The 27,866-nt window shown below is 43.1% G+C and overlaps 1 long non-coding RNA gene across 12 annotated transcripts in view; it reads left to right on the forward strand.

The window, feature by feature from the left end:
- The window catches only part of LOC311442394, a 72,393-nt gene that overhangs the window by 39,825 nt on the left and 4,702 nt on the right, over positions 1–27,866 (forward strand). For 6 of the 12 annotated variants that reach the window (XR_014696608.1, XR_014696609.1, XR_014696610.1 and 3 more), the window contains exons 2-6: positions 17,861–18,025; positions 21,979–22,045; positions 22,335–22,477; positions 23,388–23,582; positions 24,595–24,703. This is a non-coding gene — a long non-coding RNA (uncharacterized lncRNA). Of the gene's footprint in view, positions 1–17,860; positions 18,026–19,425; positions 19,723–21,978; positions 22,046–22,334; positions 22,478–23,387; positions 23,583–24,594; positions 24,704–27,866 lie in introns of those variants that run through there. The other 6 variants (XR_014696615.1, XR_014696616.1, XR_014696613.1 and 3 more) reach the window with 5 other exon arrangements.

A 27,866-nucleotide genomic window follows, 5' to 3' on the forward strand; every position in this document is an offset into this window, starting at 1 on the left:
AAGACCCGCTTCATGTTGATTTTTAACTTGACAAAGTGAGCATGATCTGACTTTCAACAAAAGACAGGTGACCTGGGAAGAAGGCAATAGCCCTCAGCCCACTGATTGTCTTTCTCCTCCAAAATCCTGTCCTTTTCTATTAGAGTTTCATAGGAAACCCAGCCTCATGGCACACTAACCATTTCCTCGATGTACCTTTTCCTCGGTGTCTGTGAGTTATTTACAATATTTAAGATTATCCAGCTTGAAGCAGACTTTCCAGCAAGGATGGAGTGCTCCAGCCTCTTAGGTCCTTCAGGAGGGCTTAAATTAGGCAACCAAAAAATCATGTAAACAACTTATTCATTACACCTGAAACTCTGGGCTGATGATTATTCACTTTATATTAAAAACAAACAAACAAACAAAAAAAACCTGTTGGTTCTGTTTGGGCCTTGTATCTGAAGTCCAGTCCATATTCTGTAGCTGTCCTCAGCATATGTCTGGGTCTGCATAGTGTGGTGTGTTGTGTGGCTTTTGCATGCAGCTGGTTATTATCATGCTTTCTATTTTTTCTTAAGAAAAAAGCTGTATAGATTTCTTTGTCTATTTTAATAGGGTGCTGTGCTAATGTTAGCAAAAATGAGATTGCTGAATACTCATGAATGTGAAGCAGAGGCTTTCGTGGGTTTGTGTCTTTGTCTCATCTTTGTTGGCTAGACATTTTGGACTGAAAGTTTGATAGAAATGAACTTTGTCTTTAAAATGAACAGCATCATTCTTTCCATGGTTGTCAACCATATATTTCATGCCCTGGAACTCCAGGGGCTCTTGTAAGTGTCTTTGTTAATAATCACTGAGTGTGGTTGGCTGAGGACGGCGATCTAGAGGTCAGAGTGACAATGTTAGTTGGACCTTTCCCTCCAGCCTGACCAATTGCCAGGCAGGGTGCAGATGTTGTCAGGTAGCCCCACTTGTTGATATCAGGGCATCATTTTATACATTATTGCCCGTGGAATAATTCTGCTTCTGTGCTCTGAGTTGTTGACCTAATTTTCTTATTATTATTATTTTTAAGGAATCTCAGCTAAGTATCACTGGAATCTGTAATAAGTAACCATCCTTGTTTTGTCCTGGAAAAAAAAAAAATCTACCTTTTTAGCTACATTTATTGCAAATGCTACATAAATGTTCTTTTTCACAATGCAATGGACAAAGCAGAATAAGTTGCTGCAATTTGGGGAGCTCGTATTTGGTATTCAGTTCCCAGCAGGAGTATGAAATTTGATGTTTTTGTCCTGTGTTTTGCAGAGGACTGTCACTAACAATGATAAAAATGACAATATGACAAGGCCACATGTGCACTTAAGGAAGGGGGGGGGAGAGAGAAGAGGCAGGATAATTCAATCTGTAGATTTAATTTCCATACTCCTGCAGTCTCTAGGGACTTGTATGACTGACAACTCTAATAGCAAAAATCTGGATCTGAGGGTCTTCCTCCACTGACCCAGCAAACCATTGCCAAGACATGATGGTTGCCTGATGCACAGCCTGAGTTTCAGCTGAAGAAAGAGAAACACCTGGGATTTGAGAGCTGAAAAATCCATTCACAAAGGAAATACAAGCTGAAGTGGAAGAAGGTCACAGGCAAAGAGCAAGAACCAAGTACTTAAAATTAATAGCATGGAGGAGAAGGCATTGTTTGGAATGGGGCTGTTCCTGCCCCATAGATCGTGTGGATTTCCAACCTGTGTTTTATTACTAGCAATAATATCAGTGCTCTTGTGGTATTACTAGGTCAGGCCTGGATCCTCTCTAAATGTCCATCGTGTAGCAATGCTCTCGGTGATGGGCAGTCCCCGACATCTGAAAAGAGTAGCACATACGTGCGTGTGCAAGCACAAGGAGAAAGGGTGTACCCAGGAGAAGCAGCCTGCAAAGAAAAAAGCCCTTCTGCCAACTGGGAATGGCACAGAGCTCATCTGCAGCCTTGAACTCCCATTTAATGTGACTTCCAGCAAATCTTGAATCGAGTTCATGGTTATGGCCGGCTAGCATTCTTACGTCGCTTTTTATCAGGATCTTTCGTGTCTCACCCCATAAAAAGTGCTTTTTATGAAGATGTGGAGTGGCCTACTGAACGAGTGACACATCACCTCCCGAAATCTAATAGAGCTGTCATCCTCGTGTCACCATTGTATCTGTTAAAGCCATCAGCTGCACAGCTGTCCCTCCATATTTTATACAGCATGAGCCTCTCTGCCAATTCCCTCCAGCCAGCCAGGTTCCGGGAAACACTGTATTTTAAAGGCTTTCAGAGTGGGAGGAAAGAGGGAGTGGACTTTTTTTATTCATTTTTCAGTCAGCTGTATCTGATAAAACAACAATTTGTAGTTCTGGGTAACCCCAAACATGTAAAAGCTGGTTTCAAGTTATAATGCAGTATTATAATAGAGCTGGAGTTCTTCAGACCCATTCTATTGGAATCACATTGGTCCTGAATTTGGCAAGAAAGCCACCTAATTTCAGTGCTGAAATCTGTAACAGACTGGAAGTAATTCTCCATTAGCATGGAGTTCATATAAAACAAGGCTTCTGCTTCCAAACCTGAATTACCCACAACAGCACAAGATATCTTTGCTTTTGAGACCAGACATCCAAAACCAAGCATGGCTAGTTCCAGGTGTTCAGTACTCATAATGGAGGCCAGGTTTTCTGAGGCATTTGGATGTGTTGAACAGCTTGTTGCACTCTTTCAGAGAGAAAAAAAAAAAAGTCTGCTCTTGGCTGCTATGGAAGGGGTTTTTACTCTTTCAAAAAAAAAAAATTCTCATCCTTCTCTTGATTCTGAATACTTTTCAGAAAATTTTCAGAAAGTCCTGTTTAGACAGGATCCTTGTATTTGGTTCGATGTTGCCTACAGAAAAGAAATGCCAAGAGCTCGTGACTCTGGCATAGCAGCAAAAAAGCTGGGGAAAGCAGTGATGAACTGGAGAGAGCAGGAAGAGATCAGAGTGCAGGGCACAGCCAGAGGAGCTTGCTTAAAGTCCCTCTTTTCCAAGTGTTGGGGACATGAAACTTCATCACGTGTACCTTGAGCAGAATTTCATCTCTGCCTAATGAAGCTGGGCTGGATGCTATTAAAATCTAATGGATTTCAGAGCATTAGCTGTGGGCTTGCAGACATGGAATAACAGATTGCTTTTTTGCCCTTGTTTTGATGCTTTTTTTTTTGCCTAAATAGCAGCAGGTGTTCTGAACTGCCCTGCCAGCGCTTCCATATGAGTCAGAAATCAAATCAGCTACCAAATACTGACACAAAGTAATTAATTACATCTGCAGTACTTTTCAGTTCTCTCTTTGCAGGTATTAAATTTCTTTTTAATTACAGGCTGTACTTGTCTATGAGGAAAGTTTCCAGGTTAGCATCTGTCTTTTTGTTTTTAGCCTGATGTAAGTCAAAAGAGGAGACATCCTTTCCTGCCCCCAATTCTGGATTTTACTGTTTGTTTTGTTTTTGTTTTTCTGACATGCTTTTACTTATACGTGGTCTGAGAGCAAAACCACATGCAAAGATGATGTATGTTTAATGCACTGCTCTCAGGATTGACACGGGATATGGAGTATCTAAAAGTTCATCTTGAGGGAAAAGTCACAGAGCAGGTAGTTTATTAGCTGTGATGGCTCTTGATATCTTGAGAAACTCAACCTGTTACACCTGTCAAGAAGAACTGCCTCCTGGAAAAGCTAAGGCAGTTTATCTCAATAAATACTTGGATACAGCTTAAAGGACATTTGCTGGCTATGTACCTGCAAACAAAATGGTTTAAGACTAAACCAAGTGTGTGTGTCTGCAGCCTGATTATGTGCTACTGATAAACTCCTAATCAAAGGAGCAGAGCTCTTTTGAAGATCAAAGGAGCTCTTATACATGTGGATGTATGCAACATTTCTGAGTACAGGCAGTGCTCTAGTGATGTCTTACAACAGCAAATAATGTTCTAAAGTTGTGCTGGGGAGGTTTAGACTGGATATTGGGAAGAATTTGGATATCAGATATTAAGAAGAGTGTCTTCATGCAGCAGTCAAGCATTGGAATGGCTGCCCAGGGAAATGGTGAAGTCCCCCCTCCCTGGAGGCATTTGAGATGGGTGGACGTGGTTTAGTGATGGGACTTGGTAGGTCAGGTTGATGGTGGGACTTGATAATCTTGAAGGTCTTTTCCAACTTAAATGGTTCTGTAAGACTGGGGAAACAATCAAGGCCAGTGAGATGGATAGATGAAGGGCTTCAGTGTTTTCTTCTCTTGGCTTTTGCACTCTGATGCAGTACATTGAGGGAATGCATGTTATGGTCAGGATACCACTTTTCCACTTCCAAACTGAGTTTTTAGAGTCAACTGGAGAGACCTAGGAGGGATAGTGAAACTGTCAGAAACATTTTTTCATGGAAATCCATGAAATCCTTGTAGAGAAAGGGGAGCTGTATCTTCTCTCCCTGCTTTTCACTGTCTGTTGCAAGCATGGCCAAGAACCAGAAAAAAACAGTCAAACTCAGCTAAGACATCTCACATGTTCAGTGCTATTCATGTTGCGTGCTTTAGACTTAGTCCTAGAAGTAACGTACTCTCTGGTGTAGTAATACTAACACTGAAGAGCTCTCAGTGCCCACTTCTGCTAGGAGGGTATACTCTCAGCACACCTCACAAGAAGTGTAACCCTATCTTTCCCCTAAGTTTTAGGGGACAAAAGGAGATTTTTGTAGACTCAGGCCGCAGAGTTCAAGAAGTCCCTGAGACAAAAGCAGTTGTGTGCCAAGGTGAGTGCTGACAGGCTGTGGAGGAGTTTGATTTATATGCTGAAACTTAAGCTGTGTCTGCCAGAGGCTGGTACCAAAATAGCATAAAATTTCATGACAAAAAGATGCATGTTTGAGACATGCTATAGATGGCCTGAAGTTGCCTTCAGTGGGGCTGGTGTACAGTGGGGAAAAATGTGTCTTCTCATATATCTGTGCAGGTGAGCCATTATATTGCTGGTAGATACCAAAAAGCATTAAAAAAAGGAAGCATCAAATATCTAGCAACAGGGATTTCCACTGGGACCACCCCAGTAAGAACCTCAGAAGAGGCATTTCAGTCTGAGGCAGATCAGATGCACTACCATGGGCCGTAACTAATCATTCCTTTCCCCATTCTCCATTCCAGGCAAAATTGCCTGTGCCTTTCAACACCTCTAGGAGTCATGGTGTAAAGGGTCCATACAATGATGCTAGTTTCCTCTAGGATGTGAAGTGCTCGTGCTTTCTTTCTTCCCTTCTCTTCCATGTATCCCAGTGATGGGTTTCCCAGAGCACTTCTGCCTTATTTATAAGCTGTGCTGTCACTGCTGTTCGTCTGCCAGAGAAACTGGGTAGCACCTGAAAATGTAAAGGAGAAGAAAAGAATGGTTTCTAAACTAAAATTTATAACAAATGACTCAAAAGTACATCTTGAGGAGGAGGGAGGTTTATGCTATAGGACAGTAAGGCATTGTCTATTGAAAGTTGGAACTGCTCTTAAGACTCTTCAGTGAAGGATCACGTTGTTTCAAGTCCTGTATCAATGTTGTTTATGACAAATACCTCACAAAGAAAAAAAAATCTCATGATTTTAAGTGTGTCCTGGTCTTGCTATTTCCTGGGCATGTTGAACTGTCTCTTACTCTTTGTGAGGTCAAATTGTGTCATTCTGATAAATCAGAGCTATAAATGGGGCTGGTAGGATGCTTGCTTCTTACTAGTTTTCACACACTTCATGTAACCAAAAACTGAAGCATAATCTGTCAGCGTGAGGGGACTGAGCAGACAAAGAACTTTTTCAAATACTTGAGCAGTTGATGTTTCAGTCTCAACCATGGTTTACATCTGAAGTAATTTGGAGGTTTGTTTTGATTAGAATCTGAATAGTCACTTTTGATTAGCAGGCTGCATAGATCAGAAATGATACTGCAAAACTGAAGCCCCGCAGATTGCCAAAGGTAACACACTATCTTTGCTTACTCAGGCTTTTAGTGCTGAACTTATTTGAAGTTCAGCTGAACCATGGAATATTTGTTTGTTTTGCAACTGTTGTCTACCCATCTGCTTTAGGTTTTGCTCAATTTCAAGAAGGCTTGGATTGTTTGGGCTTTTTGCTTTTATTGAGAACATTAGGTGCATTTATGTTTTGAAAAATCCAAGTGCCCTCAGGATTAATTACAGATATGGGTCAGCTATTTGTTGCACCCTACCCATATGAAGCAGGTGTTTGGGTTGGCAAGTCACACAGAGGCTTGAGGGAATGATTTGGTAAATGAGAAGAAGCCCTGTGATTCTTTTTGTTTGTAAAATGTGTGAGGAGCTCCACTGGTGATCAGTCACCAGTCAAGCATCAAGTCACTGAGCACTGCCCTCTGAGCCTGGCAGCCCACCTATTTGTTCCACGTGTCTCCACATGTCCCCTGAAGGGTCAGCTTGGGTAGAGGATAGTGCATACAAGGTCTGGCAAGGCAAGATGGAAAGGTAGCGAATGCATAATGAGAGGGAAGACATCGCTCGCTAATGGCATTCAAAGGGAGTGGTAGCCCGCAGTGTTTTCTCTCAGGCAAACTCCTTCAGTAGCATATTTTGGTGCTCCTGAGACTTGGAACCCGGGTTTGTTTTCCTAAGAGCTACTTGGCAAATGAAGAACACTTCCAGCAGCCAACAGTGCTGCAAATTTGATACAGCAGGGAGCCCTCTCATTAGGTAGAAGGGATTCAGAGTGGAGCAGTTAAATCCAGTGCCGAAGTCCCAGCCCAGCCTCACGGAAGGCCACTCTTAAAAGAAGCGTGTTTGCCAAATGCTGACAGATGACTGTCTTTTCCTCAACAACTAAACTCTTGTTTAGCTTTATTTCAAATGTTTACATTTCTGCTGGGATTTCAATAAAAGACCCTTGTCGTGCAGCAGCAGCAAGTCATCCAGCACAGGAATGGGGTCTGTAAAGCTGTCCTCGTTTTGTGCTTGTAAAGCTCTTTGAGAGGGCTGCACTACCCATCCTGTGTTTTGCTTTTGGAAGGAAGTTAAACATACAGCATTTAAGCTATTTTTGTTGTTGTTAGATCATCAGGACAAAAGGGTTGACCGGTAGCAAGCATAAAGTAATTGAAATATATGCACCACAGATTTTTTTCAGGAGAAAAAAAAGTGGGGTAGGGAAAAGAGACAGGAAAAAAAAAAAAATGAAATGGGGGGAGGGATAGGAACTGAAGATCGGTCACTAAGTTTTGAGCTGTTTTGGTTTCTGTCTCTCCTGAGCTCCCATTAGCATGTTGTACAGCTCCATCCTGCTCTTCTCAGGCTACCTTCAGTCCACAGATATAAGGCCAATTGCGCAGTTTCTCTGATAGAGCAATTGCTATTAAAAAGGATATTCCATAGTTAGATCATGGATATATCAGGTCCACTGAGAAGGAACCATCCACACACAGTTGTGTGCATTGCTCCTCTCACCTGGTGGCTTTTTCTCCTACACAGTGCTCATCTCCCCATCACTGAACTAATGCTTCAGCAGCTCTGGGCAGAAGCAGAAATCAGTATTTTAAACTTCCACTTGCTTTTTTATCTATTTCAAGATTTAAATGGTGCTGAGCAGTGAAAAAAATGACAGCGTTGAGGCAGGGGCAGGATTAACTTTGGAGCCCAGGGTGCCCCAGCTGCTTGCAGTTCTGTGACTTTTCAGCAGCTCCCACCCCATCCAGAATAAGTACAAGACTGAATTCATCTCTTCTCCCTGACCTCTGAAGGGGGGGAGTCACAGAGGCAAAACCTGCTGTCCCTCTCCCCCCACTGGTGTTGACTAAAGCATGTGAGAGGGATTAAGGAGACCAGTGAAGCATTTTAACCCTGCTCTCACTGCAAAAGCAGTGGGGACATGATGTGTTCACTCAAAAACTGGGTGCGTGTATCAAGCAATATATGGGGGAAACAAGGGGAAGTTTAACAAACAAAACAGTCCTTAATCCGTCAGCTCCAGATGCTGGTGGGGGGGGCAAAACTTGCTGCTGAAGAGCCTATGTTGTGGGATTTTCTCTATGGGAGCGGAAAAGCAATGTGTTCCCTCTGAATGGCGAGCACTAGGGATCCTTTGCTGCTTTTAAGAAGGCAGCAGTGCTGCAGCACGCTCTTATATCTTTTATCTGGAATATCTTATATCTGGAATATCTTTTTCCAGACTGGGGGTTCCTCTCACTGTTCCTCTTTCCCATTTGGCCATGACCATCCCAAAGCCATTCCCGTTCCTCCCCGCAGCTTTCCGAAACCTTTTGCCTTTTGATAGCGGCCCAGCTTCCCAGCTCAGCGCCTTGTCTTTGTGCACGCCGCGGCGTCGGGGCTGGAAGGCAGATAATGCTTCCTCAAGTGCTCCTCCAACCCAGCGGGGGACAGGCAGCCGGCAGCGGCCACGCTGGTTATTAAGCTGCCCTGGAAGCAGACCGCGGAGTTGTATGAGTTTATTTATTATCAGCGTTTGTAAGGTACCTGTTGCCTTAGTAACGGAGAACAATGTGGATGGCTTAGGCCATGCAAAACCACCCTCTGGTCAGGGAAATAAAAGATTCATGGCCTTTCCTCGGGAGCCACTCCTCCTGGGCTTAGGAGGGAAGTTGAGAGGCAGAAGAAACGGGGCTGCTTGTTATGATCGCACGGTCCTGGCTGCCGTGCCTTCATTCACTGCTCGGGGACCCCCGCGGGGCTGCTAACAAGCTGTGTGGATATTGAGAGCAGGCAGGAACGCGTTGGAGGCAGGGGGGCAGAGGGCTGTGCAGGCTCGTGTAACCCACACCATGCCCGGCGCCCTTCAGCGCGGGGGGCTTGGGGTTATCCAAGGCTGTCCTCAGCCATCCCTTTGGTCCCCAGCTCCAACAGACCTGTTGCACTGTCCTCATTTCTCTGGGCTTACTGGTTCAGCGTTAAATGGGAATAATAACAAAGCTATTGTAGGTCTCACGATAGCAATGCTCCTCTAACGTGGGCTGAATAAGTAAATGCATTAGATGTTTCTCATGTCTGCATCACAAGAAGGTCCTGGGGCCACCACCCTGGGCAGGGAGTTCCCAGTGGGGTACAGGCAGGTCACCCCATGGCTGCAGCAGGGAGCCCAGCACCAGTGAGTGGCCCCCTGCAACTTCAGATGCTCGACGTTTGATATTTCCCTGATGGAAAAATGGTCCACTCTGTATTAATAGCATAACAAGACAAACACTGCGCTCAGCGTGACAACCAAGAGAAATACTACAGGGTTGACTTAAAGGCTGAGATGGGTTCGGGAGACAATTCAGACTTTGTGTCGTGGTCAGGGGAGGCTCATCGCACAGGTCCCAGCAATAGCAGGAGATAAAGCAGCACTTTCTGCTGCACGTGGACCAGCTAGCATGGGCTTGTTTCTTTTGTTTATTCTATGTGTTGGCTAATGACAATATGCTCATTGTTCTTACACCTGTTTGCAAAGGGAAATGAATGGAGGACAGAGCTGTAGTGCCTCGCCACGAAGCAAATGGGTCAGTTGTTTTTGCCAGTTAGTACATCTGGGTTCACAAATCTGAGCTGCGGCCCTAGATAAATAGAGACAACTCAGAGCCTTGTTTTATCATCATCTAAAGGATAATAAAGTAAATCACAAAAATCTTCACCAGGGTGAAATAAGAGGGTGAGATTCTGATAGCTCTAAACTGGGCAGCCAACTAAGGGCACCCAATTACTTGTGGCAGTGCAGGTTTTTGCAGCAGAAACACATCATACGTGGTAGCCAGCAGCACAGAGCCTGCCTTACTTTTGCTCAACATTTGTTTTCACAATTGCTATACAACCAAAAAAAAAGCATCATCTGTTACTGCTCCATACTCCTATTGCCCTCTTGCTGTGGCTGCCACTACTACTTTGCCTGTAACTTTAATTGCCTACGCTGCACTGACCTTTATTCTGACACTGAAAGATTTAACGGTGGAGCGAAGCTACAGAATCGATGTTAACAAGTCTTTATTTGGGACTATTTTATTTAATAGACTCTCATAGCTACTAGGGGTTATTTACAAAACTTATCTTTACTGCCTTTCTGGAAAAACAGAGTATTAGCAAACATTTCTTCAGCCAGTAATGGATCCTTCTTTATTGGGAATCACTGTGGCCCTTAAGTCATGGCCACAGTTTTACCTGCCCAGAAATACTACCTGCTCTAACATTTAACCAGATGCCCCGGCAAGGGCAAGAGAAAACCAAGCTTCTCATCCAGTATGCTTTGAGATGAGAGAGACTAAAGCAGCCAATTACTTGCAGAGCCTCTTCCCATGCCCATCCAAGCTAACAGTGCAGTTTTAAGTGTCCCAGGTAATAGGAGTCTGGACAAAATGCTGTACGGAATGAAATGGTACGGAACAGCCAGGCTTTGATGGAGACATGGCTGGCTAACCTAACAGGCATTCCTTGTCTTTAACAACCCTGCTACAATGTGCAATGATATGTGCAGCGTTCAGTTCGATGTGCAGGTTTCTGCTTTTAAAAAGAGAAGGGAAAAATCGCATTGGCATTCTGTTCTGGCAGACAACGTGCCATCGGGGCTGTGCTCCCCAGCGGAAATGCCACGGAGACAATCTGTCTGCTCCTACCCATCACATTTCTTTCCATGCCAGTGGCTGGCGGGGCGCTGCCATCCATATACAAAGCCCAGGCTGCCGACTGCAGTGGTATTTGCAGAGGTGAAATTGTGCAGCTGTTGAAGAAGCTTGCTTGCTCCTGATCAGAAAAGTCGATGAGCATTTTATGGATGATAGGTTTGAGCAGTTCTGAAGTGACTCCACTCTGCTTCCTCTTGCCCTCTGATTCAGCTGTGGTAGCTGCTGTACGTACTTACTACCAAATGATATAATAAAGGATTATTAAGTGATGCAAATGTGTTAAGAAGTGCTATCCACAAATCAGTATAAAATATTCTAGGTTATTATAAGACCCTATTACAAGAAAATTGAAAGATTTTTGCATCAGTTCATTAGTTACTTATGAAACTGTGTCTCTTACTCAGCTTTCATATGCCATATTAAATGTTCAGTTGTAAATGAAAGAGGACTGGGCCATTTATTGAAAAACAAATGGATGGTTATGATATAAAAAGGGTTTGTGCTTTTGTGTAGGGATCCTGCCAAGAGGGACAGAAAGAGCAGTCCCCAAAAATGAGAATGCCACAACGTGCCTTTACTCCAAAGAGTCCTGAATGTGCTGTGTTAGAAAAATCTACCTCAGGGACTTGAGTGAAGCATTATCTAACCATCTGAGACACAGCCCTATAATTCATGGGTCATTGACACAGTAGAGAAGATCAGTTCTGTCTATTGTAGCAGCAGAGAGACTCTTAATCCATGGATTATTAACGTGGAAAATTGAAGGGGCTGTTACAGGCTTGTGGTTTATTAGACTATTGTGGATTTAGGGAGCTTTAATTTGAAGATTATGGACACAATGGAGTGCAACAGATCCCTTGACAATGTCAGTGGCAAGGCTTTTGTACAGGAGAAAGCTTCTGCCTGAATTCTGGCCTTCCCCATCCCAGAGGATACTGCTTAGGGAAACACTTTTGGGTCTGTAATCACCTTTGAAACTCACTTGATCAAAGCAACTAAGAAACCCAATTTGCTGAAGATAACGTTCCCTGAGCTCTTCAGTCTGGAAAACGTTTCATTCTAGCAAGGCTTTTCTTGCTGATTGTTGTTGTTTAGTCTTTCTGATGCTGTGCTTTGTTAGCTCCATGCGACGCTCCATGTTACTGGCCAGCTGAATGTGTGTTGTGTGTTATAGAGGGACCAAGGAGTGAAACCTGGGATTTACACTAGCAACTGTTTTAAGAAATATGTTCCTGGCCCTGAGCATCATCTCAAAGAAAGAGAGCGAGCTCTTCTCTGTGTCCCATCCACCTTGAAGGACTAATAGAGATGTAGGGCACCAAGGCATGGTGAGGTTAAACACAACCATCGTTCTAAAGGGAGCCAGCCTGCTATGAAAGCTCACCAGGGAGAGTTTCTCGCCTGCCCAAGCATCTCACAGTTAACGTATTATCCTTTTATCCTCTCCACTTCCAGAAGCAGGGCAGAGAACCAGAAATCATTATGGGAAATGCTGCAAAAATTGTTGGGCTTAACATGTAGCAGGGAAAACTCAGAGTAGGCCATAGGGTGAGCTTTGTAACTTCAAGGCCATTTGGGAACAGGAGTAGTTTGCCTCTGGAGGGTGTGAGGCTCCATCACCAGGGTGTCTGAGGGCAGGTAAGGTGTCTGTTGGGAAGCGATCAGCTGTGACACCCTCCACAGCATGACTTGGACAGCCTCATGGACAGACTCTATCCTCTGATGCTTCCGTGTGTGCTTAAGGCTTGTGCAAAGACCCTAAGAGTGATGCAGAGCCTTGGTTAAATCATTGTAAAATTGATTGGTGTATTTCACAGCTTGGGTGATTATTTTAATTGAAAAAAAAAAAAAAAAAGTTTAGCTGAAAAAGGTTTTATATCAACTATACTTACATTAAGCAGCTTGGTTTATACTTAGTAGAAAAATGCTTAATGTTCAGCCTGGGAATAGTTGTTTAGCACAAATAGTTATTTATACAATATTAATTTTCACTTTGAATACTTAGATTTTCTTAAATCCCTCCCTTGTCTTCTTCCATTTCCCCTTACCACCCTCTCTCCCTCTGAAAACACACACACACACAAAATAAATAGATAAAATAATAATAATAATAATAATCTATATTTCCCAGGGAATATGCATGTTTTAGAGTAATGCAAAGCAAATGATAGATTGAGTGTATTTGCAATGGCCTTTGAAAACTGTCCCAGTATCCAAAGACTGCTCAGTTTTATTCCTCTATGTGTTCTGTGCTTACTGCTGCAACATGTCATCTACACAGCCAGGAAATTGTACAAGATATACAAGACTCTAGCCAACAGGATAAAATCCAAGTGAAGTTTTAGCCAGCTCTTGAAATGAATAGAATTTTGTGACCCAGGACTCCAGCAATGAATATTAACTGAGTGGTCAAACCCAGATGGTCCATATGAAGTTTTCTGTGTAACTTCTAATTTGACACGTGAAACATTTTATATCCTTTAAAAATATACTGGGATTTTGAACACTGCATTATTTAAGGAAGTACATATTGTTGCAACGGAACAAGAGCCTTTTGAGAAGTGCTTGTTTGTGGAAGATAGCTAGACTTTAAAAAGGTTGTCAGGGTTTATGTAGTGAAGTTATTAATATTCCAGCCTAATCTGTGGGCTTACGGGCAGTGAGATATTTTGAAGCTGCAGATTGTAAAATCTGCTCAGTTTGAAGATAGCTTACAAAACTGAAGGTTTTGGTGTTCAGATTTGTTAAAGAAGACAGGACATGGCTGCAGATGCTTTTACAGACTGGTCTGTAGTCGGACGCAGTGATATGGGTTAGGGCTGTAGCTGGTAATGGCGCTGAATCAGAACCAGAAAAAGAACTTGAACTTTCTCTAAAGGGGAAGGAAAGCTCATATCTCCACTGAGCAGGCGTACCTTCTGCTTGAGCCAAAGATGTCTGATTTTTGGAATATGAACCTCCATGAAATGGGAGTGCACCTTTCAGTGGTGACAGAGTGGACGTCTGCAAGTTGTTCTGAAAACTTTGGTTGCCTTGAAGCTTTAAACTCTAAAGCAGTGGGAATCTTTCCTTAGACTTTGGCAGATGACTTTGAAATACGCAGTAAAATGTTTCCGTTAGTATTAACAGTAGTTATAAGGTTATGAAATAACCTAAGGTCTGGTTTTTTCTTCCTTTTTTTTTTTTTTTCCTCTTGAGCATGATGCTGAATGAACAATAGCTGAATAACTTTTATTGACAGTACTCCAGTCACCAATTGCACTCCCTCAAGATACACACTCACCTGTTTTTCCAGCTCTGCCTTATAGCATGGTTGGAGTCTGGTAAACAGCTGGAGTGGGATGTGGGAGGTAAAAACCCTGTAAAACTGAGGTAGGTAAGATGTTCTGGTGAGTATATGAAGGAAGGGACAACAGAATTCCTGGAATTCTGGCATCACCCTGAGAGAGGATTGTGAAATAATGCATGCTTTGGTTATTTGGTTGCTAATGTTTAGAGCTACATCCCAGCTACAGGGTTTTTTGCTAGCACACCAAGCTTTCTTAGTGCAGTCTAGAGGGCAGAATGGTCCTGTCTGACCCTCACCTTCAGAGGGGCACCTGGGGCTTCATTGCACAGATTCCTGGCATCATGTGGCAAATGGGATCCACGTGCCATGGCTCCCAATGTAGCATAAGCCTCCAAAACCTGACCTTCAGGGTGCAGGTGCGTAATGCTGCCTGGAAGATTTCACCAAATTCCTCCGATTCAGGCTACTGCTCTCCTGCCTTGAGGCTTTCCTATGCAAGGTCAGATGGAGAGCCTGGAGGAGAGGGCAGGCACCAGTTGGAGCAAGCCTAGCCATCTCTCTTCAGTTTTGCCAAGACAACCACTCTGCTGTGGGGAGAGCCAAGGTGGGGATTTCTTCTTTCTTCGCTTGATCAAAGAAGTCAAATTATGTTCTTTGGGAGCTTTGAAATTAGCATCGCGTAACATCTCTTTTCACTTAACTACTTTAGCCATTCATTATCCACCCAAACAGGAACCTGGCAGTGATTCCCGCATTCAAGTTTTTTTGGATCAGTAGTTATATCTGTTGTCGGTCCAGAAAATGTCAGCTTTCATCTCTCTCTCTCACAGAGCTTTTCCTCTTAAACCAAAAGTTTTGTTTAAATATTTAAACAATTATTTATTTAAGTAGCAAATTGATGCATCCTCCGCTCGTGTCACATTTCACTAGGCAGCATTTCTCTGGCTTGGCTTATTGTCCTATGGCTTAGCAGATAACATAATAATGACCTGTAGGAAACCCCCGCAGGATGTATCCTGGGGAGAAAGTGGACAATGTCTGGACTTCTTGATGGTTGTTCACTTGGAAATGTTTCTCAGAAACATGTTATTCAGGTGCAGAGAATGTCTTTGCTGCTTTGCATGTGCTGTAGCTACAAGGAAAGATCTTCTGTGGTCCCTTGTCTTGTATCAAAGGTTGATGGTATTTCCTACAAGAATGCCAAGCTCTGTGCTTACTAGCCTGATAGGTGACTGTCATTTAATATTCTACCTATTCCCCCTAGTACTGGCAACCAGTTCCCATGTTGTGCATCATTTTTTGTGAACTTGTTTCAGTAAATTCCCGTGAATCACCAGTAGAGCCAACACAGTTAAAGTAGACAAGTCAAACTACTTATTATATAGTTAGAGGGCTTTTATTCTTTTTAGGAAACCAGGCTTTAGAGAAGATTTCTGCCATCAGACTGTTGGTCACGTTCTACATCTGAACACATTGCCAAGTTTCATACAAATTTGACAGTTAGATATGTCAGCAGTATTAAGATAAGCAGTGGGGGAAAGGAGAGATGAAATTTGCACATCCCTCTGCCACAAGAGGGGGGGGAAAAAAGGCCTGAAATCTCAAACCACAGTGAATACTCATAGGAGAGAATATTTCCTCTGTAGGAGATGCTTGGATTTGATTTTTACTGTCCAGAGGTTAGCCCAACCCTGAGCCAGGGAGCCAAAGGAAACAAGGCTTAGCAACCTCTGTTTCTTGTGAATTGGCTTGTGGTTAAATACTTTCCTAACTTCCTAACTTCACCTTCAGAAATGCATGCCAGCTTTTTGCTCTTTTCTTCTTTCCTTTTTTTTTTTTTTTTTTTTTTTGTACATACAAAGATGGTTTTTCTATTAAATATTGTGCAACTGCCCTGGAAGATGCATTTCCAGTATTTTCTTTACTAACAATTTTAAATGACAGAAGGAAAAGAAGCTTGAGGGCAGAGAAAGGTTTCTTGCATCAGGTGGGATGGTGACCAGAGACCACTGGTTTGGGGCAGGGACTTCTGTAAGTCCAAAATGCAAACGAGTCAGAATCATGATATAATGTAATGTTTCCATGATCCCAGAACATGGATGTTTGGACTGTAATGGTCCTGTAATGAAGACTGATTAAAAAAACATGTGTTTGTGCTAGATGCCAGGCATGTTGTGTGGCAGGGAACACATAGGAGCTGTTTTCCAGCTCGGTGGTTTCATAGACCCTCATAACCAACTGCTTGACATATCATTGCTGAGAAAAGGGGTTAGAGCTGAATACCACTGTTGGTTCTGAAGCTCTGCTCCAAGTCTGCACCGACATTTGTTGTTAAATGTAAAAAGAAAGGCAATGTACAGGAAGCCATGATGCCATATAGGCTCTAGGTAGCATCGCCTAATGTGAGGGGAATTTTTGATGTTCTCTTCATATGTTTCTGCCAGCAAGTATTTTATAAATCATTCGTGATGGTAAAGGGGAGAAGCAATATGTTGAACTTTTCCTTCCTCTGTCTCCTTTTTTCAGCTGACTTATTTGTCATAGCACCTCGCTCTCCTGATCTTTCCTGATAAGGGAGGAAATGACTGTTTTTGCCATTTTTCTGAAAAGGAAGAGCTGGGGCAGAGAGAACTAAATCTGTTGAGGTGAATTAGGAGAGAAAGAAGCACACAGAGCAAATCTCAAAATTCTCCCCAGATGTCCAGCTTCCTTTGGCACCTGGCATTAAAGAAATTCTTATACATTTTCTATCTGCTTCTTTGCAAACCTAAATCCCCCTGAATGCCTGGCACTAAATCATCTACCCCTGGTTACAGAAGGAATTTGAAATATCACAGGGAACTGATCCTTCTTCAGCAACAAAATGGTATGTAATTGCTGGTCTTTCTGTCTGGTGTGGTGTGTTTGGGAGAGTTAGGCAGACCAAGCCGGGCACGTTTCAGCTGCCAAATTCTTTGTTGGAGAACAGTACCAAGAAGCCTTGCATCAGTAATAAGTATGTGTGTGTGTGTGTAAAATATATCTACAATGTCAAGAAAATAAGAAAAGAGAGCTTTTTGGGGTTCCACATCCTCCTCCAAAGGAGGATTATGCTTGTTGCTAGTTGTTCACAAAAGTGTACGAGCTGAGTTGCATGAGGCTCCTCCTAAAAGCTTATAGGTGGCAAACAAACACAAGTAACTGCTGTGTAGTTCTTGTTTTGTTTTGGTTTTTAACTTGTTTAATTTTTGTTGTAAACTCCCTCCCTCCAGAAGTTCAGCTGGGATTGCTTACTTGAATTTATTTTGCTAAAAACAGGAACTGAGCCTTAAAACCATTATTAATAAACAGTTTATTTTTTACATTGAGGCATCCAATGCAGTTCATAAATTATTGTCCACTTAATTAAAGACACTCACCTTTCCAGCTGTTTCTCAAATCAGCCTAATCCAAAGACCATCAATTCAAGGGGTGCTTTGCCAGGAATGTCTGGGACCTCGGTGCAGGCACAGCAGTTTCGGGGCTCCCTCCCTTGTCACCCCTGGGTTACCGGGTCCCTGTTGGAGCTGATTTGCAGAGCCATGTGTCAACTTCTGGGGACTCTGCCTCCTCACCAGCAGGTTGTCCAAAATGAGGGCTGCCACATCTGGCCAGCACGGCGAGCCTGGTTCTCCTCTTTACACCTTTTTTCTTATTTTACTTGAATTCAAGAGTGGACCTGTGAGAAATAAATGTAACTTAGACACAGCAACCTTAGAAGAGAAAGTCTGCCTCTGAGGTAGCCAACAACTTGTTCAATGACCCTTTCAGCTGAGCTTGAAGATCTCCTGTGAAATGGAATGGGCTGTTTCAGGCAGCCAGCTGGAGAGAAAAGTCTGTCTGCAACTACTACTGTTTTAAAAAATAATAATATTAACTATATAATTTTTATTCCTTTCTACAGATGTGAACTTTCTGAGTTCAGAAGCAACCAAATGAGTTAATGGAAAACAATTCTATTGATGGCTATGAAATACCAACATGAAGACATGTCTCTGGCTCCTGAAATCATCTGTGAACTTTGTTAAAGAGGTTTAAGAAGAAATGAGATGGGAAAAAGAAGATAAAGGTAAATGGAAATGGCTGGTTGGTAAAATCTCTCTACTTTAAAAGTGACCTGCAAAAGAGGGGCAGGTGGATTAACCTTTGTTTACAGTGATGTGTCAGCGAGGTGCTTTTTTTCTTCTCTGCCTCTCACCTTTAACTGATTTCTGTTACCAGTCCTCCTATATCCTCATGTGAAGTGATTCAAATGAGGGTAAGAGAGAGCCTGGGATGCCTGCAGGTGGGAGAGGAAAAGATTAATAATTGCAGGTAGCTAGGTATTGTTCTGCAATAATACAAAGTACAACCAGCCAGCTCTGTGTGATCTGCTCTAGCTTTGTCAGGCACCACAAACCTCCCTTGTACCTCCATGATAATATAATAATATAAAAAATGCCAGAGCTGCAAAAGGAAAGAATGAAAAGGTCTGGAAGTTTGTTATTTTTTTATCTCTCATTATGTAATGCTTTTTAAAGTATCCGAACAGTCTCCCCTGACCAAGTAGCCACATCGAAGTGACTGTGTCATCTGTCTGGTGACGTCAGTACTGACTTGCCTTTGGGTGACACTTCTCAGAAAGGGAAATTTAATCTATTGGATTACTTTTCCAAGTAATTTTGCGGTTAAAAAAAAAAAAAAAAAAGTACAAAGAAGAAAGCTTCGCAAGGTCAGCATTTGCTTTTACTTATGACATCCTTTAAAGCAAGGGTTAGCCATCTGGTCAGACAGCCCGAGTAGGGCCAAGGTTCAAGTAAAAGTAGCAGCCCTGCAAAAGTGTGCCAGTCAGAAGTGTGAGCAAGAGCTGTGTTTCAAGCTATGATAAATCTGAACTGGTACGAGAATCTGTAAGGGATTGTGCTGGCTATTTTGGGCTATTTTTCCACTTTTCAGATTTTTCGTTTTACTAGGGCACGCAGCTAAATTGAGGGGCATGCTTGCTTGTTCTTCACGATCCCTATAAAGAGAAACATTTTAGGTTGGAGGGAGCTGGAAGGGAAGGCTGGAGGCAGCCTGGGAGGCGCTCCTTAGAGGCAGATCTCCTCCCTGCTGGCTGACCTGGGTCAGGACTTTCCCCTGGGCAGCCCTGTCTGGCTGTTCCCATCAGGGAGAATCGCCAGCACTGGCTGGAGGGGGCACTCAGGACAAGGGGCTTGCTGTGCAGCTTCGTGCACCACAGTGAAGCTGGAGCTGGTGCCACACAGCTGAATCACGGGCTGTGCCTGTGGCTTTAACTTCATTTTCTGCTGCAGGCCTCCTGGTATGTAAGAAAGCAAATTCAAGCATGCCGCTATGTTCACCAAGGCAGCAAACTTGGGGGGGGTGGAGAAAATTCCCCTCCTTCTGCAGTTCATGGTGTTCTTCTAAACTATTTATAAATAGGTCTACTGTAGCCAGTGTTTGCATTTGGACTGCTTCACTGTTCTCATTTTCAAGGCTTCTCTTAGATCTGACAGTAAAGGTCAGGTTGACTCCCCTCATCTGAAATGAAGAGGGGAAGAAAATTAACCCTGTAGTCAGGTGGCTCAAAGGCAGTAATTTCCATCAACGCGAGCAAGTTCTCCGTCGTGCGTGGCTGGGGCAGAGCACCGGACCCACAATCCCTTTTGCTCCATTTTCGATTCTCTGCCCTCTTCATTAGCTGCTGACATTTTTAGCTTCCTACGTCCATTTAAAGAGATTCCCCCCGCACATCATCTGGGATTCATGAACTGCAGAGATCTGGTAAGCAGCACAAATCACACACTTCTGGCCTGCACTTGCCAGAAGCCCTGGATAAGTTTTCAGCTGAGTTTATGCTTCGCCTACTTGCAGCCTACAGAGGAATAATATATGGCTCCATTTTCTCCATGAAAAAAACTTGCAGCAAAAATAACAATCTATTTTGTGAAGGATTATTTTTTGCTGATTGAGAGGTGTTTGGAGATGACAGGCATCTGATCTCATTTTAAGCCTTAAATTGCAGTAAATCCTGTATTTATTTACTTTTTGCTTTAACCAAATAGGACATTAGCCTGCCTTTGAGTTAACACTTTCAGTGCTTGCTTTGGCTGAGTGCAGCATGCTCAAGGCATTAATATCTGCTGTCACTGGAGAAGGAAGAGTACAGAGCTACTGATTTGTTTATGGAACAGCTAAAACACTCAATGGGATTATGTGGCTCCTAGGACACACGGAATCAGAAGCAGCCTGCTAAGCAGTCTTTATGTTGTGCTGCGGATATTTAACAGTCTTTTTGCTTCTGTAAGGGGCAATTGAAGGACAGGTAAAACACCCTGGAAAAGCCTGAGATATTGTGCTGTGTGTACAAGCACGCTATGCAATGTCTCTTCCGCTTCCCAGTGTTGGCATCCAAAGTCAGGCAGCAGGGAAGGTCTCAATGGATATTTCCATAAGGTCCTGCCCTATATCTGAATGAAGAAAGCATGGTTTTGTATAACAGTGTGCAAAAATTCACTTCTGAATTTACTTTTCTTTCAATTATTTTTTAATAATCAAGTGCACCTTATTCACAGGGTCTGGCTAGCAGCCTTCTTCAGAATAGATGATCTCTGAAGCAAATGGCACACGTACTTTGGTATGGGTCACTGATAAATAGAGGTTTCTAGGTGTTCTGAATGTGGAGAATGTATGTGGTAAACTAGTGCGCTGTGAACCTAAACAAAAAAGACTTATATGACTGATTATCATTTTATTGCCTACGTAAGAGTTCAAGATGAAACATTTGTATAAAGGAAGGTGCATTATCCCAAAATAGTGGTTTTTTTTTCTTCTATTGCTGACGCTACTACAAAGAACCAAAAGCTCTCTGTAAACTCTCTGCTCTGAGCTAAGAATTCAGGGCAAGATGAATTTCTAAGAGTAGGTCCCAAACACGAAGAGCAGGCCCTTGCCTTTGAGGAATTGTCCTGAGCAAGAGGCAGCTGGAGGTGGTCTGTTCAGTTACAGTCGTAGTTCACGAACATTTTTACTTTTGTGTGCTTTTCCACCCAACAATAACATGTCCAGGTGTAATTTCTTTAACTGCAGAAGCACTAGAAAAATAAAGGTTGCTCTTCTTGGGTGTGTTCAGCTGTTCCCAGCTCTGAACATCCCATGGGCTCTCAGGGCTGATTTCAGTGCAGGCAGGAGCTGTTAATCTGGCAAATGAATATTCAGCCTCTGTTCAGAAATCTAATTTTCTCCCCGTGTGTAGTGGGAACAACTGCATGGCATTCTCATCACAGCATTCCTTTTCTAATTTTCCTGCATTTTGCACTCTTGCAATCTCCACAATTATGTTTGGCACAGTAATTATTACTGTACCAGCTGTACTACTTGCAGTAGGGGATCCTAATGCAGCATTACTAGGTGTCTCGTGACCTCCAGCACTGGTGCATATGGACCCTGCCAGAGCTTTTATTATAGACTTTAACTAATTTGTTTGGGTATTCACAGGAAGGCTTTGATGTGATTTACCTCAAATGCTATATCAAAGTGAATTGCCAAAATGATTTACCTCTGAACTATGATGTTTTATCTAGAAAAGTGCAGTTCCTGACAGGTGTTTTGGAATGGGTTTCTGCATAGTGTGTTTTTCTATTGTTTGGTGCCTCAGTTGAATGGTACAGGCTTTAGTCTTCTACATCATGGAGCAAAGCAAATATTTAAAGCATTATTCATGAGCACTATCTCTATTTCAACAGCTGTTATGATTACCACAAAATGAGTTATTTTAACATATGGAAACTTAGATTTAAATTTTTTGTAGATTTATTTCAGCTATAGAAACTAGCTATATATATATGTGTGTGTGTGTGTATATGTGTGTGTATATATATATATATACACACACATATCCATGGAGGACTTAAAAGATAAATTTGCTTTAGGACTACATTTCCATTTACATTGATTAAATGTCATACACTAAATCATTCTCATACCCATTAACATATGATTTGCCCACTAGTAATTATTTTGTCATCCTTACTTCCTCAGGCTATTTTCAACTTTAAGCCACAGTTAATCCATGACCGTAGTGCTTTTGTCTCCAGGTCTGAATTATGTAAGTATTACAGAACAAAGATTGAAATGAACTACTCTTGGCTTTATTTTACCACTACAGTCACCTGATTGGCTTTTCTATTTCCACTAACTAGAATAATAGAGTGAATTTAATTCCTTTATGAAAAGACCATAAGGGTGTTTTTTTGTTGTTGTTGCTTGTAGGTTAGTTTTGTTGTTGTTTTGTGGGGGTTTTTTGGGTCAGTGTGGTGAGGCCAAATAAGAAATATTTCTACAGGGAATGTAAAAATGGTGGAAAATAGTAACTGTCTGCTTTTCTGGCTGTTCAGGATTCCTGCCAAGTGGACACAAAGACAAATGAAGCAGGAATGTACCCTGTACTCTGCAGTGCCCACTGCAATGGTAATTGAATAAAATCCACTGACAGTGGGGGGAAAAAAAATTGGTCATGGAGCCTGAAATAGAAAAGCAGGTACGTTTAAAGGACCTTTTTGTAATGTGTCTCCTCAAACTCCCTCTCCATCCATGAGACTACCCAAGAAGCGGAACACCTGTTGAATGTCAGGTTTCCTTTTGGATGCAGGAGTGCAGCATCGTATAGCATGGCCATTCTTCTAACAGGCTGGGCAGTTTGCTACTGCTTATGTTCCAGACAAGCTGCCTGATTCTTGTTTGAAATGCTATCTCTAAGCTGCTTTTGTTCAATCAGTCACTTTCATGAAAGGTTATAATCAAAAGGCCTTACTTTGGGAAGCATTTGGCACCCTTACATGATACTGATTTCCAAGTGGCATGTAAGTAAGGGGTCACATTTTCCAAAGAGAGTACTACCCCACCGTCAGTGCTGTGAGAAATCTGCTTTGCAGCTCCATGGCTGTATTTAGGGGGGAAACATTGCTGACAGGCTGAGTCAGTGGCCCAAATTCTCCTCCCTTTTTATCCATGTAACCACATGAAAGCTTGTGCCTTCTATCCACAGAGTACGCATGAATAATTTGCTTGGCATGGGACTGGAGCTAGCTAGCACAATAACTATGCTTTTGTAGGCTCCATATGTCCCTTGCTTTGGAGCTTTTCAAACGGTACAAAACTTTGGTACTGTGACTAAAATGAGAAAAGCCTGGGCAATGACTTCAGAAGCAACTGGGAGTGACCTAAAGCTCATGAAAGCACTCCTGGCTTCAATGGAAGTTGACCCAAGTCCATATGAGACTTGAGTTACATCCAGACCCTATGGAGATCCTGGAATGACCCCTGCAGTCCACAAGGAGATTGCTGGGGTTTTGTGGTTGGTTGTGGTTGGTTTTGGGGTTTTTGGTGTTTGGTTTTTTATTCAGAAGGGGGAGGCAGGGCTGGTTGTGATTTTAGTATTTTTTTTTCAGTCACTGCAAGGGCATCCTACTTCCCACATGCTTCAGAAACACCAGATACTTTAACTGTGCTTCTCAAAATATGCTCAAGAAATGTGTGTGCACATTGCCTATCCTTCCCCTCCTCTGTGCACTGAATATTTTTGGTGTAGGAGAGTTCAGTAACGGAAGCGTAAACCTTCTGTTTACATCTATAAACAAGATAAGGTACAAATTGCTGCAATACAAACTTCCTTGCTCTGGCCCTCCACTGACCTTAGCTATAAACTAAAAAGGACCTCCTTTCTCACAGTTGTAGGAGGCTCGAGTCTCTAGGGCAAAGTTTCGTCCAGCAAATGAGCTTGCAAAATCTTCTGTGTGAATTTTCCCAAGTGCCGTGCCATTCATACATCCCCCAGGGCCAGGGGGCTCATTGCTGTGGCACGATGGCAGGATGAGGTTGAACCCATGCCTGCAGGGTACTCCAGACACCTTCAGCAGCAGTGTAAGGCTGTTTGCTTTTGTGCATTTTTTTTTAAACCAAGATTGAGAAAAAAAATGTGACCTTTTGCTGAAGGGCTTGGTTAGGGAACTGCAAGCTTCTAAACCATTTCAGAAGAAAAAATATTTGGTAACTGACATTGGTAACTGAGATCCCAGTCACTGTATCACACCCTAATGTCTTTTCTCCTGGTAGCTCTTTGCTGGGTCAAATAAATTGGTTTCAACATATCTAAGGTTTTGCCAAGTAAGAACAATCTACTTGTGTAGGTTTCAGTGAATGCAGAAAGAAAAAGCCATCAGTAAGGTGAGCTGGTTTCTGTGCGCAGGAACCTGACTCGCTGGTGACCTGGGCAGATGACACATGGCCTGAAGGAAGGATGCAAGGAGAGGGCAGGGTATCCAAAGAGACTCAGGGGATGGGGCAGAAAAGTGAAAGGGATTTCCGTCCTTGAGAACTGTAATTGTAGCTCTGTTCACCAAAATCCTCATAGCCTTTTTCACTAAAAGCTCACAGCCAGTAGCAATCCCAGTCTGGCTGTACACAATAGCCATTGACACTATGTGATTTTTTGTTACTCTGAGACTTCCCTGGCCATGGCTGCTCTGGGTACTTGGTGCTAAGCTATCACATTTGTTATCAACATCGGACAGTAGGGGAGTGTAAGGCTGAGCTTTTCAACAGGAACTTTGTATTTGCAAACTGGTGAGAGTTACAATGGTGTGTGCATCTCACCAGGCAGGACTCAGATACCTCTTTTCTTGGAGCAGCTCAGCAGAACACAAAGATGTCACTTCTGGCATGGATCACCCAGTGGCACATCCCTGGAAGATGGACTGGTGCTCAGGTGAGGCACTGCTGTAAGCTTACCACCTTCTTATGCTGTTGCTGTCGTGTGGTCACCACTGGCATGCCCTGGAGTTGGCATGAGATGGCTCCTAACAAGACAGCAGTTTTTGTGTGTTAAAACAATGCAGAAGCTCCTCTTTTGTTCCTTGTGTTGTGCAGTGGATTGTAGGGGAAAAGGGGCACGGGGACAGTTCTTGGTCCGTGCTCCCATTAAGCTGCCAAAGCAGCAGAGAGGTGGTGAATCCAGGTCCTTCCTGAAGTTCTTGGTAGAAGCATGTCAGGTCTTGAAAACTGCTGATTCCTGCCCCTGTTTTCCATCCACTGCGGTGCTCAGACAAATTTCATGTGATCAATTAGATGCTGCTGCTCTAACCAGATGGTTTTATACGTACCTGGCTAGGGCTACAAAACTAAGTTCTCCCTATTCTGAGGAGTTAGTTGATTCCCAGAACCAAACAAGATAAGCATGAGTTTGTGTTCATGAACTCAGTACCACTGCTTGCTCAAGGGTGCCCTTTTGGCTCTTGTGGTGTTTGCCTCACCTGTGGGTGCTGAGAGATGCCAGCCTGGCTCACTAGCTATGATGGGGCTAGGGCTCTCGGCCAGGGACTAGCATCTCCCTGCCTTGGAGTTGTATGAACACAAAAGCCCACCTTGTTGGTAGGCAAAATGGCTCAGATTTGGACAATTATCTGTTCTGAATATGGGCTTTCAGTTACAAAGGGCCGTGGGCAGGGAACCTGCTATGAAAACAGTGCAGAGAAACAATGGTGTCGCTATGTCCAAGCTAGCCCTCCCCCTGTAATAAATGCCACTCTCAGCTGGCTAGCTAGCGTGGAGTAATGCATTAACTGAGTGTGATAAGGCAGGGGAACTCTGATACCGGCTTCGTTTTCAGGCCTGTGTTTGTACTGCAGTTAGCACAAAGGGGTCTTGGTCCCTCGGTAGGCCCTGACATGTCAAAACAACGTCAGTTAAGTCAACAGAGCCATTCACGTTACAGTGATTTCTAAGTCATGCTTCCTCCCTTTAAAAATTCTGGATGGAAACGTTAGAGGTATCTGAGAATTAAGCTGATAAAACACAGGGAGAAAACGTGGAAACAGCTGGCTTAAAACTCGAGCCTGATTCCCATCACCAGCATTCAGTAATGTTATTTATATTCTAGTGTATACAGAAAGCAGAGAGGCCTGAAAAATATGGCATGTGTATCCCAGTGCTCCTGGATGGTAGGACAGGAAATTAACTCCTCAGTCGTGCTGCTGTATCTGCAGGCGTGCAAGGCCCAAACAGAATGGTGCTTATTTCTCCTGGCATCCTCACGGAGAGCGATCCTACCAGGTCATCCTTCCTCTGACCAAAAGGACCAAGTAAGGCTTGGTTTAAAGGCCTGGGGAATTTGGGGACTGATCTATGGTTGTGTGTGCTTACATCTGACACAATTGGCACCTTATTCAATTGGTTGAAAACAGATAAAATGAAGTCCCTTTTTCTGCAATGTATAATTCATCAGTGAAAGAAAATGTTGCAGGATACCATTTAGCGTGAAAACTGTTCAACATTAGCCTCCATGAATCAATCTGCTACCTATAAAGTTAAAGGCAGAGATTCTTCAGGAGGAGAAAAAAAAAAAAAAAAAAAGTCATATAAAGAAGAAATCCTCCTCTTGACTGCGTGCATCTAGAAGCAGCCTGCATTTTGGGTAATTAAAACTGATGATCCTGACAAACATTCGCCTCCAAAGAAGTACTCTATTGTAAATGTAAACTCTTGAGATCCTTCCAGGCATACCAGCATAACTGTCTCCTAAAAATTCTTCCCAAGCCATCTGGTGCCTTATCTTTGTAGCCAAGCCATACAGTAACTTTAAAAGAAGATTGTTTCTAGCAGGCTTTAGTCCCAGCACTACAGATTCTCTTGGAAGTGTCACAGCGAGCTCTGAAACTGTCAGCCAGGCAGTTTTGGCTGCGTGGATACTCCACTTCTCTCTATCATGATGCAAGATGTCCAGCCGGGGTTCCCCAGGGAGCTCTCGTTCTCCTGTGGTTTGCAAAGGGAGTGAAGGAGTTACAGGGAGAAGCTGGAGAGGCAGTGCACTTCCAAACAGGGATTTACACTCCATTAATTCTCTCTACGGCAGCCCAGGCTGAGTGGCACGACATGAATGTGGTTAGGAAGGCTGCAGCCAATTCACATCATTCACATAGCTCTCCCCGCACCTGCGAGGGGAACGTGGGGATTCCAGGTTCAGTCCTACACAGCCTTTGCCATCAGGAAAGGTATTTAGTGAGTGAGAAGGCAGGAAGGCGTGGAGCAGAAATGGCTGGTGGAAACAGGAGAGGACAACTGTTTTAGCTTTGCAGATCAGCCAGAAATTGCTCTCCTTTGGTTGCATCCCACAAATTCTGAGCCTGTTCCTTAACATCTCTTAAACCCCATCGTTTAAGAAACACTGAATTCCTACTGGGAAGCAGGAATTTTGTTTCCCCAAGTAGAGGTTGACAGTAAAGTCAGGTAACAAAACCAAGGCTGCGGGCACCTGACAGCAGAGCAAGACCCATTAACATTCATGCTGTTTAGCTATTGATGATCTTCTGGTGGTTGTATAACCAGTACACAGCTCCTACTGCTATACAAATATGATGTCGCCAATGCTTCCCGCAGGGAGATGTCTTTGCTTGTAGCTGGCTACCTTGTGACACCCTCAGGGAAAAAGAGCTTGGTATCTGTAGAGCTGCTTAGCTTTTTCCCTACTCTATTAGAGGTTCGTATCTTATTATCTCTGGAGACAATCTACTATGTAGGGAAAGAATGAAAACAACCCTCCTAAAATAGAGTTTTACAGTTTAACGATGCCTGCACTGAAATATTAAGCTGTGCTCTTACGTTCTGTGCAGGCTGGTGTGGGAGGGTAGAAATAATCACGGGGTCAGGGCTCCGTGTCCTGTGCCAAATCGACCATCTCAGGCTCCTCTTCATAAGGTGACGGTGATACCTTGCAGACCTGTTGTGATAATTAGTTTATGTGAATGTAAATACGTGGCTCAAAGGGCAAAACTTTTTGTACCTGCAGGACTTGCAATGTTCCCAGGTTGCCTTTTGGTGTGGGGTTACAGAACATCTGCTCTGCTTGGTCCTCCCAGCATTACTGCTAATGTTTT

The sequence above is a fragment of the Aythya ferina genome (genome assembly GCF_964211825.1).
Source record: "Aythya ferina genome assembly, chromosome: 10".
Lineage (NCBI taxonomy): Eukaryota > Metazoa > Chordata > Aves > Anseriformes > Anatidae > Aythya > Aythya ferina.